General features: G+C 36.0%; 2 protein-coding genes across 2 annotated transcripts in view; one reads left to right on the plus strand and one right to left on the minus strand.

Annotated features, from left to right (window-relative positions):
* The window catches only part of Ctnna3 (catenin alpha 3), a 1,268,549-nt gene that overhangs the window by 805,575 nt on the left and 446,804 nt on the right, over nt 1-16,170 (minus strand). The window lies entirely within an intron of this gene.
* The window catches only part of Lrrtm3 (leucine rich repeat transmembrane neuronal 3), a 155,358-nt gene that overhangs the window by 75,000 nt on the left and 64,188 nt on the right, over nt 1-16,170 (plus strand). The window lies entirely within an intron of this gene.

Here is a 16,170-nt window from a genome sequence, read left to right on the forward strand (position 1 = left end):
GGACATATGATTAAATTAACACTCTCAAAAAATATTTGCTATGGATCTTGGACAACTATAATAAGAAGGTTAGAACATAAATCATTAAAATATCATTTTGTTGGAAATCATTCAAAATCATCTCACTTGCTATTTTGAAATACACAAATGTTTTCAGCCATAACTTACCCTACTGTGTAAGAGAACACTAGAAGTGCTTCTTCTTACTGTTAATCCTCTCTCCCTCCCTATCTCTCCTATACCCAACTTACCTTCTGGTACCTACTATTCCACTCACTACTATGAGAACAACTCCTTTAGCTTCCAAATCTAAGTGAGAAACTGTAATATTTATTATTTCTGTGACTAGCTTATTACAGCTAAAATAATACCTTTTAGGCTCATCCATACTGACTCAAATGACTTGTCTCTCATCTTTCTTCTTTCTCTTTCTCCCTTTCTCTCTGCTTTAGACTCAGGACCTCACACTCTTCCTTGGCTTTTCCACTCAGGCCTAGCTGGTACTCTACTATTTGAGATCAACCTCCAGAGCCTTTTTTCTGGTTAATTAGAGAAAAGTCTCAGACTTTTCTGCCCAGGCTTGTTTTGAACTGTGATTCTCAGATTTCAACTTCCCAAGTAGGTGGGATTACAGATGCAAGCCACTGGTTCCCACCTCATTTTATTCTCTGTATTACTGAAGAACATTGATTCTATACGTTGGCCACTGTACATAATGTTGTAAATATACATGGAAGTGTGCAAATATACATGGGAATGCACAAATGTCTTCATCTCCTTTCTTTTGGATCAATATCCAGTAGTGGAATTGCCTGTGTTCAATAGAACAACTATAGTGAACACTAATTCATTGTATACACCAAAAATACCTAGAGAAAAAGACTCTGAATACTCTCCACACAAAGCAATGATAAATGCTTGAGGTCCTGGATATTAATTACCTTTAGTGTATCCCTACAAAAGTATTGATCAATTAAAATGTTACAGTATACCCAATAAGCATGTTAAATTATTACTTGACAATTTAGAAAATAGTAATAAAAGCTAATAACAGCTGTCAGATATTAGCAACAAAATTTTCGGTTCTTTTGTGCCAGTCCTGGGCCTTGAATTTAGGAAACCTAGGTACTGAGATTTTTTTTGTTCAAGGCTAGCACTCTACCACGCAAACCACGGCTCCACTTCCAGTTTCACAGACTTTCTTATTCAGTCTGGCTTCAAACCATATCATCAAATCTTAGCTTTCTGAGTGACTAGGATTACAGGCCACAGCAACCAGCGTGGAATCTATAGTATTTTTTTTTTTTTTAGCAGTACTGGACTTTGAACTCAGGGCTTTGTACTTAGCAGGTGTATCTTCAGACATTATTGCTTTGGGATAATTTTTTTGGTGAGGTCTCCTGTTTCTACCCAGCACCAGTTTGAACGGTGATCCACCTACCTGTTACCCCCCACATAGCTAAGACTCCTGAGTAGATGGAGTTACAGGCATCAGCCACTGTACCCAGCAAAGCCTATCTTCTTATATACTGCTCAGTGCAACATACAGATTCTGGCAAATTGTGAAAGGCTTCCATCAAGTGTTGCTCTTCCTGTGCCTCAATGCATGGAGAATAAGATTACAGAATTTAGAGCTGTGCGGAATCATCTAGTTTAACCCACGTATTTTACAGGGGGAGAGCTGAACATCAAAGAGAATAGATACACCTCCTATCACTCCTAGATCTCCTAGATTCATTCCTGTGTCTGCGTCTTCTCTAAAATATCCTGTCTCCTTTCCATTCCCTAAAATAGCCTTTTTGCTTTTCCCTTCAGGTAGATTTTTTTTCCAAAAAAGAAAAATATTTAATAGAATATAAATTGTTATAGATAACGATTGTAAGGGAATTGTAAATATTTACTACTGTCATTTCAAAATGATGAAAACCTTCAGTGGCCTTGATTTTCCCAAATACTTTATTTCAAAAAGCATTATCTCTGTTTGTTATCTCAGAAAATATAAAGTCTACTTGCTAGAAGGGCATACAGGACAACATATTGCAAATCTGTCTCTAGGAAGCCTAGGAAGACAAAATCTGTAACAAGTTTCACCCAGCATCCCCAAAGAGCCCTGGTCATTGTTTATTTGCTTTTATTGATTGCCCTCTTCCTTGAAAAAAAATGTAATTACTCAGGGTTTTGAGATATTCTCACCTACATATTAGTTTTGTACATACTCTTTTATGAAATGATCAAGGGATTCTACAAAATATAACTAGACCTTAACATAAGGTTTTCTGCAGGCTAGAAAAATAGAGCCCCACAAACAAAACATACTATTTTCAACCCTATTCTTTCCTAATGAAAATAATAGTTTTACTTTTCAGGTAAGGAATTTTATACGCTCTTCTATATTGCAATGCATATTAACTAATATGCAGTATTACACATCCCTTCTTATAGGCAAAGTTATGCTTGTTGAAAAGAAGTATTTCTTTCTTAAATAGAAAAGTATTAGGGATAATTACCTTTGGGGATCACTATGGTCACAGGTAGGTAATAGTGTTATACCTGCTGATACAATAGAAATCAAGTTTCCCAGATGTTGACAGTTACAGATGGATCCTAAAAATAGTTCTTTCCTTTATATACTGCTAATTTTCATGGGTTCTGGAGTCATTCCATGTAAAGGCAGGTAAGACACAGGCTTGCTCCCACCATGCTACTGTTTTCTGGTGATATTTGGAGATAAGAGTCTCAAAGCCTGGGCTGGCTTTGAACCATGATCCTCAGATCTCAGCCTCCTGAGTAGCTAGGATTACAAGTGTGAGCTACCGATGCCTGGCTAGAAAAGGATTTCTTTTCCTCACATCTGGTACCATGCAGGCTTCAGTGTTTACAGATGTGCCAGTAATTCTCTTAAATATATAACTAGACTAGGCATATATATATATACATATATATATATGCTTTATAAAGTTAATGTAGGAGTGGTAATAGGATTATAAGAATTCTAATTTATGTCATGCTGTTTTGTTGAAGAGACAGGTAACTTCTATTTATAGCTTTAAAAAGCACTGCATGCTTCTTTTTTATTAATAAATTTTTTATTGTGAAAATACCATAGAGAGAGGTTACAATTACATGAGCAAGGTAATGAGTACATTTCTTTGTGTGTGTGTGTGTGTGTGTGTGTTTTCTTTTTGTTGTGAGAATACCATACAGAGGAGTTACAATTACATGGGCAAGATAACGAGTGCATTTCTTATCAAGCATTGTTGCTTCCTCCTTTGTTTCCCCTTCCCATCCCTGCCCTCCCATTCTCCTCCCCACCCCCTGCCCCACCCAAAGTTGTAGAGTTGGTTTTTCGACTTAACGTCTTGTACATCTCATTGTTGCAATGGGTCCACCTGTATCCCTCTTTAAACAATTTGTTTTTTCCCTTCCCCTCCCCAAATTATACCAACATCAAATACAGTGAAAACAGGGGTTATTGTCTAACCTGTGGGGTAATAGGATATATAAACTTAAAATTACCTTTACCTAGGAACCTCAAAGAGTATCTGATGACAAGATACTTTAAAATGTTTTTCTAAACCAAAATTGCTTTTAGATTAATATATTAAGGAAATGTTATTGTTCTTATAATCCTTTTATTTTGTATGCTTCTGTTTGAAATTTTATATTATCCAGAGATTAACTGCAATGACTAATGAGAAGTACTTTCTGAGCTGAGATAGTAGAAATACTATAATTTTTTATAAGCTAATGATGTATATTACTGAAATAATATATTTTGTTTTAAAATTTTCACATTCATGCAGAAAAGATCATAGAAAGTTTTGTTGTAGATAGTCTAAACCCCGTTTATGAGGAAGAAATGAACAGAAATAATGCCAAGTAAACATCACTCAAAGTTAAAGTTAAATGTCTAACATAGAAGGATAGGTCAGAGAAATACTACATACTACATACTACACACATAAAACTTAATTTTAGGAAAAGTGGAATCTCCCGGGTGATATTTTAATGTTTAGATTGTATCTACATATGGAAATAGAATGATATTTATTAAAATATTTTAAAATCAAGGATAGGAAAGAGTAACAAGTGGGATGAATTTGATCAAAGCACAATGAAACCCCTACATAAAGTCAACACATACCAATAAAGACTTTTTTCTTTCTGTTTTTCTGTATGCTAGTCATAGGGCTAGAACTCAGGGCATTGTCACCGAGCTTTGGTGCTCACAGCTAGTGCTCTACCACTTGAGTCACAACTCTACTTCCAGTTTTGGGTAGTTAATTGAAGAATCTCATGGACTTTCCTGCCTGGGCTGTCTCTGAACCACAATCTTCAAGATCTCAGCCTCTGGAGCAGCTAGGACAGGACAAGTGTGAGTCAGTGGTGCCCATCTCGATGAAGGGTTTTTAATATTTCCTTCTTGATTATTACTAAAAAATATTGAATTAAAAACTAGAAGAATTCTTAACATTTCTGTAGATGCTTCTTAAACACAACCACATTTTCTCTTCTCCAAGGGCTCTCAAAGTTAAGAAAACCATTGAAAACAGTTAGTAAATTGGATTCTAAATAACTATATACTACTAATGTATGTATTTGACACTCCCTATTTTCTCATCAGATTTTCCATTTTTGAGCTATTTGGTGTTGAGGCCATCATGTGAGTGTGTGTGTCTGTGTGTGTGTGTCTGTGTGTGTGTCTGTGTCTGTGTGTGGAGAAAGGGGAAGGCTATGAAGCTGTGAAGATCACAGAGTTTCTGAACTACTATTTAGGACTTTGTTTCAGAATGTCTCTGTATTGATTTTTTTTTTGGGGGGGGGGGGTCGGGTCATGGGGCCTGAACTCTGGGCCTGGACGCTGTCCCTCAGCTCTTCAGCTCAAGGCTAGCACTCTACCACTTGAGCCACAGCGCCACTTCTGGCCTTTTTTTTTCTGCTTATGTGGTGCTGAGGAATTGAACCCAGGACCTCATGCATGCAAGGCAAGTCTCTACCACTGAGCCACCTTCCCAGCCCTCTCTATTGATTTTATCTTTGACATAAAATAAAACTTCAGTCACACTTCCCTTCCTTCAGAACTATGTTGAAATTGCTTCCTGGCTTCTAACATTGTACAGAAAATAGAAGTCAACCTTTATTCATATATATATATATATATATATATATATATATATATATATATATATTCATATAATTGAGTTTGTCTTTATTCTTGGGTGTTCGGGAAGCAGCACTAAAAATATCTCTTGGTATTCATAGTTCTATATTAAATTTTCCTAGAACATAATATAACCTTTAATGTAAAGATGCAAATCAAACTTTCATTTTTGCTACTTTTATTGATTCATTTTTTTTCTGTTCTCCTTTCTCAGAAACACCAATTATGCACAATGGTTCTCACGCTCATACATTCCACCATTATAACAATTTATATTGCTTATATGTGTTTATTTTGTTAGATTTTCCCCCCCAACCTTACACCTATGCTTCTGACTTTGTTTTCAGTCAAGTGAATTCTACTCATGTTGCTTCTAAAGTGTATTTTAGTCTTGACATTTTTTTCATTTCTACTTTTCCTTGAACTTTCTTAGCTCTATTTTTACCTGCTTTTATTGTATATGCTGTCTTTTTGAACTCTTTTGTCTCTTCTCTGAATTTTGATTTTAGGACAATTATTTCTAGTTCGATATACTTTTTTGTAGCGTTTGTTGCTTGTTTTCCTTTATGGATTGGAAAAATGGTGGCCTTATGCATAGATTAATACCCTGGTTGACTTCAAAACTCTACTCATCTTTGAATGAGGTAGAAACTTGCCATAAATTCTCAGGATATGGCTAGAAATATCTTGAGTGGACGTAATTTAGTCCAATACAAGAGTACATTGATAGATGCTTCAAAATCTTTATGCTTAAAAGTGATTACTGGGGCTGGGAAGGTGGCTCAGTGGTAGAGTGCTTGCCTTGCATGCATGAAGCCCTGTGTTCAATTCCTTAGCATCACATAAGCAGAAAAATCCAGAAGTGGTGCTTTGGCTCAAGTGGTAGAGTGCTAGCCTTGAGCTGAAGAGCTGAGGGACAAGCCCAGATTTCAGGCCCCATGACTGACAAAAAAAGTTATTACTATAGCTTTCCTAATGGTTAAGGGAATACAGCAAAATAAGCCAAAGGGCTTATAAGTAGCAATACATAGAAATGCCCTGAAAGTAGCAAAGAAGTTGCTTTGAAAAGTGAAAAATCGGTTCATTGATCTTACTGTTGTTCATCAGGCACTGATAATTTATTTGGAAGGTTCTTCAGAGCCTACTACATATTAGTTTAAAATAACCAACATTGCTTTAAGTGTTGCTTTGAAGTTATTCATGATTAATGTTAATTTATAAAGGGAAAAGTTTCATACTTTTGAAACACTAAATACATGAAATCACAAAAGATTTTTTTGGTATCACTCATCTATTGCTAGCAGTTACCTAAGAGGTGCTTCAGTAATGTTCTGGATGATAATGGCATATAACAAAGTGTTTAAAAGGTCAGCATGACACATATTTAAAGAGCAAGACTCGTTCTGTTAACTATACCTAGTATGCTTATGAAGGTTTTTTATTAGCTTATAAATATATTTTGTAAACACAAACTATAAAATCTCACCCTCTCAACTACAAAAACTTGGTAAAGACCATGTGAGATCAATTCCCTTATAGGTGTAATTCTTTGGGAAATAAGATCACAGAGCACTAATCCTGAAAGTATTTTAGACATCTTATGTAACAACATATGTCAAGTTTTATTAGAAGGGTGTAAATGTGTTTTACATTTTGTTATTTGTAATGTTCTCTAGCATTCCCTTTCGAACTTTGTTCTTTCATCCCAGGGAATATTTTTAAAATAGATACTGCAAGTTAAAATACTCTCTAAGCTTCTGTATCATATATCACAGTAACATGTTATTGTTTTTAGTGGCATTTTGAATATGAAGACAAGTTATAATGCCTATTAACAGATGTTCTTCATTTTCACTCAAATACCAATGACCATCTGGCAATCTGGATTCAAGAAGAGTTTATAAAGAGAAATGAATTAACGGTTTTGAAACAGTTCATAAATATACATACTATCAATAGACCCAATGAATTTAGATACCAATTAAAATAAAACACAAAAACATTCAAGACAAATCACAAAATAATAATAAAAAAATGTATTTTGCAAGCAATACAGCAAATTCCCTAGCAAAAAGAGACTTACAAGAGTTGTCATCACATAGCTACTCAAATATCAGCCAGAATGATTACTCAAGGAAGAGTAATCCAGCATTGTGTGCGTGCCTGATCCTAGCTACTCAGAAAATTGAGAACAGAGAAATATGGTTTGGGTCATCCTGAGCATAAGAGACCATATCTCAGAAACAAAGTAAAACAAATTTGGGGCATAGCTCAAGGGATTCAGCACATGCTAAGGCTTGGGGCTCAATCTCCATGAGAGAGAGAGAGAGAGAGAGAGAGAGAGAGAGAGCAGTCTATGAAGAAAAGAGCTTGTAATCTGAAGGAAATCACTTCATTTCACTTTGAGCAGCCACTTGAAGAAACAGTTTATTAATGCCCTTCATTAATTTTAATTTGAAACCTCTCTGTCAGGTCTTTGGATATTCAGAGTTGTCTGACACAGAGGCAGAGATCTATGAAAAATGAAACTTATTTCACATTTTAACTAAAAGAGTTTAGAAATCTATAATGATAGTTTCCTCATATTTCTCCTTTATTCTGAGAGGTTGTAATTTAGGATCACATTAAAATGAAACTCTTTTGAGCCTTCTTTATTGTTCTACACCAGATAGAGTTATTTTTGAGTTCTCTGAAAATAAATGATGATAAAACAGCTCCTGTTACCTAAATCACAGATAATGTCAAAGAGCCTGGATAAACTGAAAGCTTCCTAGGTGCACAGAAAGCCTAAGGGAGGGAAGGGGAAAGAAAAAGAGAGAGAAAAGAGAAAGATTGCTCTCAGTGAGTCAACTAGATTTTTTTTAATTCCCCTTGTGGAAGTTACTGAACGTTTCAGATCTGACATTCAACTGACATTCATCTGAAATTGGTATTCTTGGATTCTTTTAATGACTCACTTAGAAAACATCAAATACAGATATTTCTGTCAATAATAGTGACTTGTCTTTTTCTCTTTTAGGACGTGTTCATTTTCATATCATTGTTGATAGGTATACTTTTCTCTGAGTTTGCCTAGGCTGTATAACTTATCCATTAGAGCAGACACAGACACCATTTTGTTTTCTTTCACAACTTTAAAATTCACAGTGACAGGCACTTTCGTTTTACTTCCAATAAGGTACCAAAAAAACCAAAAAACAACGAATATCATGATGATAATGTTGTTTTGTATTTGTATAGAATCTGTCCTTCTCCCTTGACTAAGTGGAAGAGGATGTTGACAGCCATTATTCCACAGACTAAAATAAGGTGAACTGAGGCCCCCAGTGAACTATTCTAGCTCACATTGCTGCAGCCTGCGGGGATTCGTGCTCTCCTGACAATGGTCTCTCTCTCTCCAAATGCTGAGAACATGAAGCACAGCACTGGGCACCTTTCCACGGAGCCTGGTCCATCCCCAAGACTTTCCCATTCACTCTTATTTCGTCCACGTTGTGGTTTCCTCGTTATTGCTTCGTTTCGTCATGTGGATTATTGGCAGATGCTGAGAGATAACGTTGGTCTTCGGGGCAGAGATGTTAATGGTAGGCTTGAAAGCTGGAAAGCATGTGCGGGGGACTGAGAATTCACCCACAGTCCGCAGGACTGCCGTCGTTTAATATTCCTCCACCTTGCTAACATTTAGGATCTGCCGATCAATCTTGATCTTTTCAGTATCTTAGAAATAGCCTTTGCCAGTGATAGCATCTGGAGAGCTAGAAAGTAAACACGCCAGGCTGGAAGCCTGTGAAACCGAGCAGACGCCTCCACCATGGAAGGGAGGGTGGCTGGGCAATCACAGTGTGTGAGGAGATAAAGTTTTCCAGCTCAAGGAGCAAATCAGAGAGAACTTAATGCAAGCCATGTGTACTCAGGCAACATGTTCTTGGAGCTTCTCTTCCTTTACTATTTAGAAAACTATTTAGAAAATAATTTAGGTCTTTAAGAAAAAAATTAGGAACCAGGCTAAGGAACTAATTTTTAAAAAACAATTTTATATTAGTCATGTAGAAAGTATATTTTCATAACCAAAAGAGTCTTTTCGATGTGTAGCTACATTGATAACAAATAATTTTGTCTTGAAATACTAGTTGGGTGATTTTCAATGGAAATTAGATATCCATGCCTTATATTAATACACTCAGCAGCTTCATTTTATCTTTGTAGCCTTCCTCTCTCTTCACATAATGTGCCGTTAAATATTATTCAAGGTTAAGAGACATTTGTACTAGAATCTTAAAGAAGTTTACATATGTCATCACTGACTTTGCACACAGTTTTGAAACTCTTAAAATTCTTCACAGTTATAAATTTGGTGAAATAGATTACCTCAATAATTTAAGATGTAGGCTGTCATGAATAATGGAATTTGGCCTTGAACTACACATAGACATACATATGTAAATATATGTGTATCTATCAATACAAAAATATCAAAACAAGAAAAAACAATAATTACATATTCTGTGAGAATTTGGGTAGATAAGAGGCATTCCTTTATCTCCATTATTGTTTTTCTGTAAAGATAATAGAGCTGAGACAGAGGGGGAAATAATTTAATCCAGAATGTCAAGAAAAGCAATGATTTAGCAGTGCTATTTTTGACCTCTGAACTCAACTTTTACATACCCCACTCCCTTCCTGTTTCCTCATCTTCATAGAGTTTAAACAGGTGACTTTTAAGATAACCTTTACTTATGAAATTCTATTATCCTAGGGATAAACAAAACGCCATGAGTTATAGACATTGTTACATATCAAGGCATTATTTACATATCAAGGCATTATTTGCCTAAGTTCTTTTCTAGTACCGTCAGCATCCAAATGAGGTAGAAATTGACAGAGTTAAGATTTGTCAATAACATAAAAAGAAATAAGAAGGCAGGAAATCGGTTGATCTGTAGGAAATAGTAAGAAATAGTATTAGAGTATAATTCTTCATCTTTACTCTTGGCTATATTCTTCCTTTCTATACATCGTGCTTATCACAGATACATTGACTTAAGGTCAAAACATGAACTATCTTTGAAGATTTTCAAAGAAATTTATCATTTTGCTGGTAATTTAATAATGAAATATTTTTAAGTGAAGTAACTAAAAGCCTGCCAGTAACTACACAGGGCCTTGTAGAGGACATACTATAATGGCATTTCAGAGAAGTCATGCTATTTCAACTTCAATGATCGAGGTCTGGAATATGCTGTTTAACCCACCTGAAGAGTTAGAAATTTGAAATATATATATAGAAAGAGAGAGATCTGAGGACTTATTTTGTGTGAAGAAAATAGAGTAATTCTTGTGTTAAAAATCAAAAACGCTGAGTTCAATGGCATGCACCTGTAATTCCAACACTTGGGAGACTGTGGCAGGAAACCTGTGAGTTTAAGGCCACCTGGACCATAAATTTGGATTTTTTTTCTCTCAAAAAAGAAAGAAAGTGAGAAAGGAAAGTGAGAAAGGAAAAAGAGAGAGAGAGAAAGAGGGAGAGAGAGAGAGAGAAAGAAAGAAAGAGAGAGAGAAAAGAGAGAGAGAGGAAGGAAATAAGGCAAGAAGAAAGAAAGCAATCCAAGGAACAGGCATGAATCACTCTGTACTGAAAATTCTACTAAAACATTACAGATTACCAAGTCATAAAGGGAAGCACTGCTCTGAGGTCATTTTCAGTCTTTAGCACATGCTACAGAACATTCCACACGTGCGTTCATGCTTATCCCTATGTAACAATGGCATTTTAATTCCAGTGTTTACTAATAATAAAATTAGCTGCAGAATTCTTTTATTCTGAGTTGTAAGAGAGTAACACAGTATGAATGGTTCTCAAGAATATATAACTTGTTAAGTTCTTTTCTCGTAAAATAAAGAATGTGCTATGTACTGTCCATGAAACCTTCACTCTTTCCACATGGAATTTATCTTGATTTCCTAGATAAAGAAAGTGAGGTCCAGAGAGAATACATGATTTCCCCCATGAACATAATACTAGAAAATAATTGCCTGCCATGAGTTAGGTTCTCTTTCTGTGGCCATAGAACTGGCATTATCACACACTGTACTACATGACATATTTATTATTATGTGAACAGTATGGTCTAGGCCAAGGTAATTATTGCCTAGACTATACCAGTAAGGAAAACGTGCCTACTTTGCTCAATTGCTCATTTTAGTATCTAGTAAAATAATATTTGATGGACTGATTTATAAAATAATTTATTTTGCAAAATTTAAGAGAGAGAGAAGGGATTTGTGGGATCTCTGCTATAGTTCATGAGAGTATATCATGAATAAGGCAAAAATGTTTATAGAATCCTGTGTTTATGTGTGCTTCACATACCGACAGACATTAAGCATTGATAGATGTTTTGATGTTTTATCAATAGCAATAACTTTACACATTAAATCCAAAGGCAGTAAGTAGAAAAATACTCAGATTGTATAGCTGTCATGCTTACAGCTTCTAGCTTCTCTCTAAAAGAAGCCCATGAAGCCCAGCACCAGTTGCTCATACCTCTAATCCTAGCTACTCAGAAGGCTGAGATCTGAGAATCTGTTAGAAACCAGTCCAGGCAGGAAAGTCTGGGAGACTCTTATCTCCAATTACCACCTAAAAAAAGCCAGCAGTGGAACTATAGCTCAAGTGGTAGAATGTTAGCCTTGATACAAAAACTCAGGGACAAGGCTCAGGCCCTGAGTTCAAGCTCTAGGAGCAGCATGTGTGCATGCACACACATACACACACGCACACACACACACACACACACACACAGTCTGTGAATAAAATGTGTTAGATATGTAAATCTAACAAGAGTGACCAGTTTCATTTTGTTTATGTTCCAAGATCGATTGCCTCATCTATTAGAGTGCTAGGGACTCAGTTACTAACATGTAAGCATTTCAGCTGTGTGTAATAACCAAGGCTCTGGTACTATAGAATGACATTTTCAACACAAAGAAGAATTTAAATGATTGCAAACCAACTGCTTTTGAAATGCTTTTGAACCAAAACATTATTACTTCTCCCTGGATTATTTCAAGGTATTTGTATCTGTACACAAAGCACCAAAGGTAATATCTGTGCTTTCTCCCCAAGAGGCTTCTGTAAGCCAATTTTTGTTTTTTGTCATGGGTTTGAACTCAGGGCCTGAGCTCTTCTCCTGAGCTGTTTTGCACTCTACCACTTTGAGTTACAGCTCCATTTCCAGTTTTTTGATAGTTAATTCAAGACTTGCCCTGGCTAGCTTTGAACCATGATCCTCAGGTCCTTCATAATAGCGAGGATTACAGGTGTGAGCACAGGTGCCTCACTCTATAATTTTTTAAGAGAAATACTTTAACAAAAATAAATGGAAAAAAATCTTGGGCTGATTTTAACTTTAGTGATCCTCTCTTTCACAGGTACTCTCTTCAAGTCCTGACTTTTGAGAGATTTTGGCAGTCAAGTTCTATTTGCCTATTTGTCTATTTGCCTTTGTCTCTGAGGAGTTTGTAGCATTTTGTCTGCAAGTATTCTTCAGTGTTTAAGAGCATTAGAACTTAGGTCGTCATTACATTTTTATGTATGCAAACTTTACATCACTGTGGCACACAGCACAGTTTTATGTAAGATGGATTTTGTGATTTCTCTCTCCTATTCATAGAGTTTGTTAGCTAGTTAGTTTCAGACAGGGTCTCTCTCTCTCTGGAGCCCCTGTTAACCTCAAACTCATGATCCTCCTACCTTAGAGTCCTGAGGGCTGAGATTCGAGCCATGTAGCAGCACAACTGGATCAATATAATCATTATCATAATTGATTAATATGAATATCATTAGCCATTCCTTGGTAAGAATATATACTAATAATTGCTCATTGTACACTGTACCTATATATGACATATATACCTACATACACACATATATGTTTAGTGCTAATAGATATAGCTCATTTTCACTACTTATAACCAATATGCCAGGCATATTTTGACTATACTGTACAGTGACTCATTTAACCCTGGCAACAGTCTTGTGAGGTAGACATGACTGTTATCCCACTGTTGACAGGTTAATTGATTTGCCCGAGATCCTCAGCAGTGAATCTAGAATTCAAACACTAGCAGACTGAACCTAAAATGTGCATAATAGCTTCTATATGCACAGTGCTTCCTCAAAGGAAAGTAAGCTAACATACTCTTGCTGTCATGCCAGTGCTCTGTGTATTCGTTTTCCGTGTAGTGGTAGTTAGGCTCATTCTCTTTAGCCATACTAACATCTATTCTATGTAACCATTTTTCAAGTAACCATGTGTGCAATCATTCAAACAAGAAGAAATAAAGGGCTTATATGTGCCTCTCACTCTTGTACTACATGATGAAGTTACAGCATCCAATTCATGGTAGACTCAAGTTGCTCTCAACAAACTGATATTGTTTCTTGCAATAGCTCTATGCTAACTGTTAGTCTGTCAGTTTTCTACTGTTCCTTAGTACCCTTAGTGTCCCAGCCCTCCCTCTCTGATTGTTGGGTGTAGGCATCGTTTCAATCATCCACCTTCTACTAACATGTTTTGATTATCCAATCCCTCCAGAATTGTCACCTAAGGTCAGGTTTTGACTGTTAATCCACAGTTCACTCACATCATATCCTCCTACTCAGACACAAAAAACGACACTCTAGTCACTGTAAAATAAGGTTAAAACTCTTTTGTATAGTGTTAAATACTGCTTAGAATCTGACCCTCCAACCTACCAGATTAGTCTTGATTCTACCTTCGCTTCACATGAGCTACATTCTAATAAGCAGTCTATTTGTAGTTCCCTGCTAACATCTTGATCAAGTTAATATTATCTCTTGGCAATGCCATTCCTCTTGGCATTCTTCCTGCCTGAAATATCTCCACCCACATCTGCATTAGGAAATCTTAGAAAGCCCAGTTCAGATACCACCTACTTGAATTGAGCCTGCCAGTTAGAAGCACTCTCTCCATCCTCCAAATACTGAAAACTCTTTGTTCCTTCCCATCTGATACTTGCCTGCACTGAGTTATCTGTATATACTACCTTTCCTAGACTGTCATCTGGCTGATTGTGGTGACAATTTCCTTAACTAGATGTGTATAGGTATACACAGCATATACCCTGCATGTAGAGAATCTATTACATATTGTCCACAAAAGTAAAATTATGACTAAAAAGTAAAAGAAAATTCCTCAGGCTGCCTCTAGACGTTTTCAAAAACCAGAGGTATAACACCGGTGACTGGCTTAGAAGGAGCAAAGCTGAGCTAAAGAGTTTAGAATGACTTTGCATGTATTCACATGTTTGATTTAAGTTCCAGGTATGTTGAAGTCTTTACTACTATAAATGTTGGTATTTTAAAGTAGATTCCAGGAGAAAGTAAAGAATATGAGGTAAGCATCATTTTTTGTATGAATCAGTAAACATTAACTAAGAGTAGTTTTTGACATGGAATTCCTAAATGTCTTTCTGGAAGCCTTGAAAAGAGAAATGGTAATGGAAGAAAAATATCTTAAATGACAGATTATCAATTCATCTCTCTCAGTACTCATAACTCAATCCTCTGATCAAATTAGGTTACGGACTTAAGCCACACCAGCTGAGTACATCACAGAAATGCTTTCTCCATATTGAGCTTTAATGATATTCTGCTAGTTTTTATCAAAGTTTGCTTTAAAAATTCCAGAGCATCTGCACTTCTTTTACAAAGAAACTACCTATTCAATTTCTCATATTTCCTATTTAATCTCCAACATGAGCATTTCCTTTAAAATTCTGCTCTCACCTTCCTTTCATGAAAACTAGAACTAAATAATTTCTCAAGCTTTTCTTTATTTGGTGAAAAGAAAGCTCAAAGAAAACTCTGATGGAGAATTAGAGCAATTATGTTAACAGGGCAACTACATTTTCTCCTTCCTCCTCTTTTAGTTTTGACTTTCTATTTTATTAACCTTGTTAAAGATACTCTGCACTGAAAATTGCTTTGTATAATTTGGGGTTGTTATTTTGAACAGCATGCTATTTGGAGAATAAATATTGAGGATGCAACTTTTTCATTCTTTCATTCAATAAGTATTTATTAGGATTCAACACTCACAGCACTGGTAATTCTAGCTGTAGGAAATAAATATCAAATTGGAGAAGTGTGAAATGTGCAAAACACAGAGTAACAATTGTATCAGAGAAAAAAATAGTGGGGTACCAAAGAGGAAGGAAGGGTTACAATTTAGATGATATCTGATGAAAAACCAAAAGGAAGGAAGCCATTCAGCCACCTAAGAGAAGAAATTCTAGGTAAGAGATCAAATCAAATGCAAAAGATTTGAGGGCTTAAGTCTTTGAGAGCCAGCAGGACTTGGATGGAGTGGAATGAGGGTGGAAGAGTTGAGGAGGATTGGGTGAGACACTGGAAAGCAACAGTAAAGATAAATTTGACTCAAGTAGAGAGATGTTTTCACACTTCAACTGATAGAAGCCACATGGGGTAGTGCACGTATGCAATTCCAGTTCTTGGCAGGGAAAGTTGGGATGATTTTGAATGATGGCTAGCCTAGACTACATAACAAGACCCTGTCTCCAAAACTCAAAGCAAAAGGAAGTTCCATGACAACTGGTATTTGTTTGGGAATTTTTAAATAACACGCATTTTCAAACGATACTCATTTGTCAATAAATACTAGAAAAATTAGTGTTCTCAGGATATGTTTGCCATTCTAAAGCAGAGATGCCCAAGATTCTGCTTGAAGGATTACCCTACCACAGAGAAGACATGAAAGAGTTCAAGCTGTGTTTCCAGGTTCTGTGAAGTCAGGGAGAACAAGAGAAAGCATAAAGAACTTAACCTCATGAAAGGTTACCAAAATTCTGTACAGGAAATTCAAAATAAGACAAAAATCAGGAAACCATACTGTTTGCTGAGGCTGTATTAGATTCAAGGAACAGGATACACTTAGAAGAGTTTACAAAAGGAAAGAGAAATTAGA

Source organism: Dipodomys spectabilis, unplaced genomic scaffold, assembly GCF_019054845.1.
Source record: "Dipodomys spectabilis isolate Male_0828 unplaced genomic scaffold, ASM1905484v1 ptg000207l, whole genome shotgun sequence".
In the NCBI taxonomy this organism is placed as follows: domain Eukaryota; kingdom Metazoa; phylum Chordata; class Mammalia; order Rodentia; family Heteromyidae; genus Dipodomys; species Dipodomys spectabilis.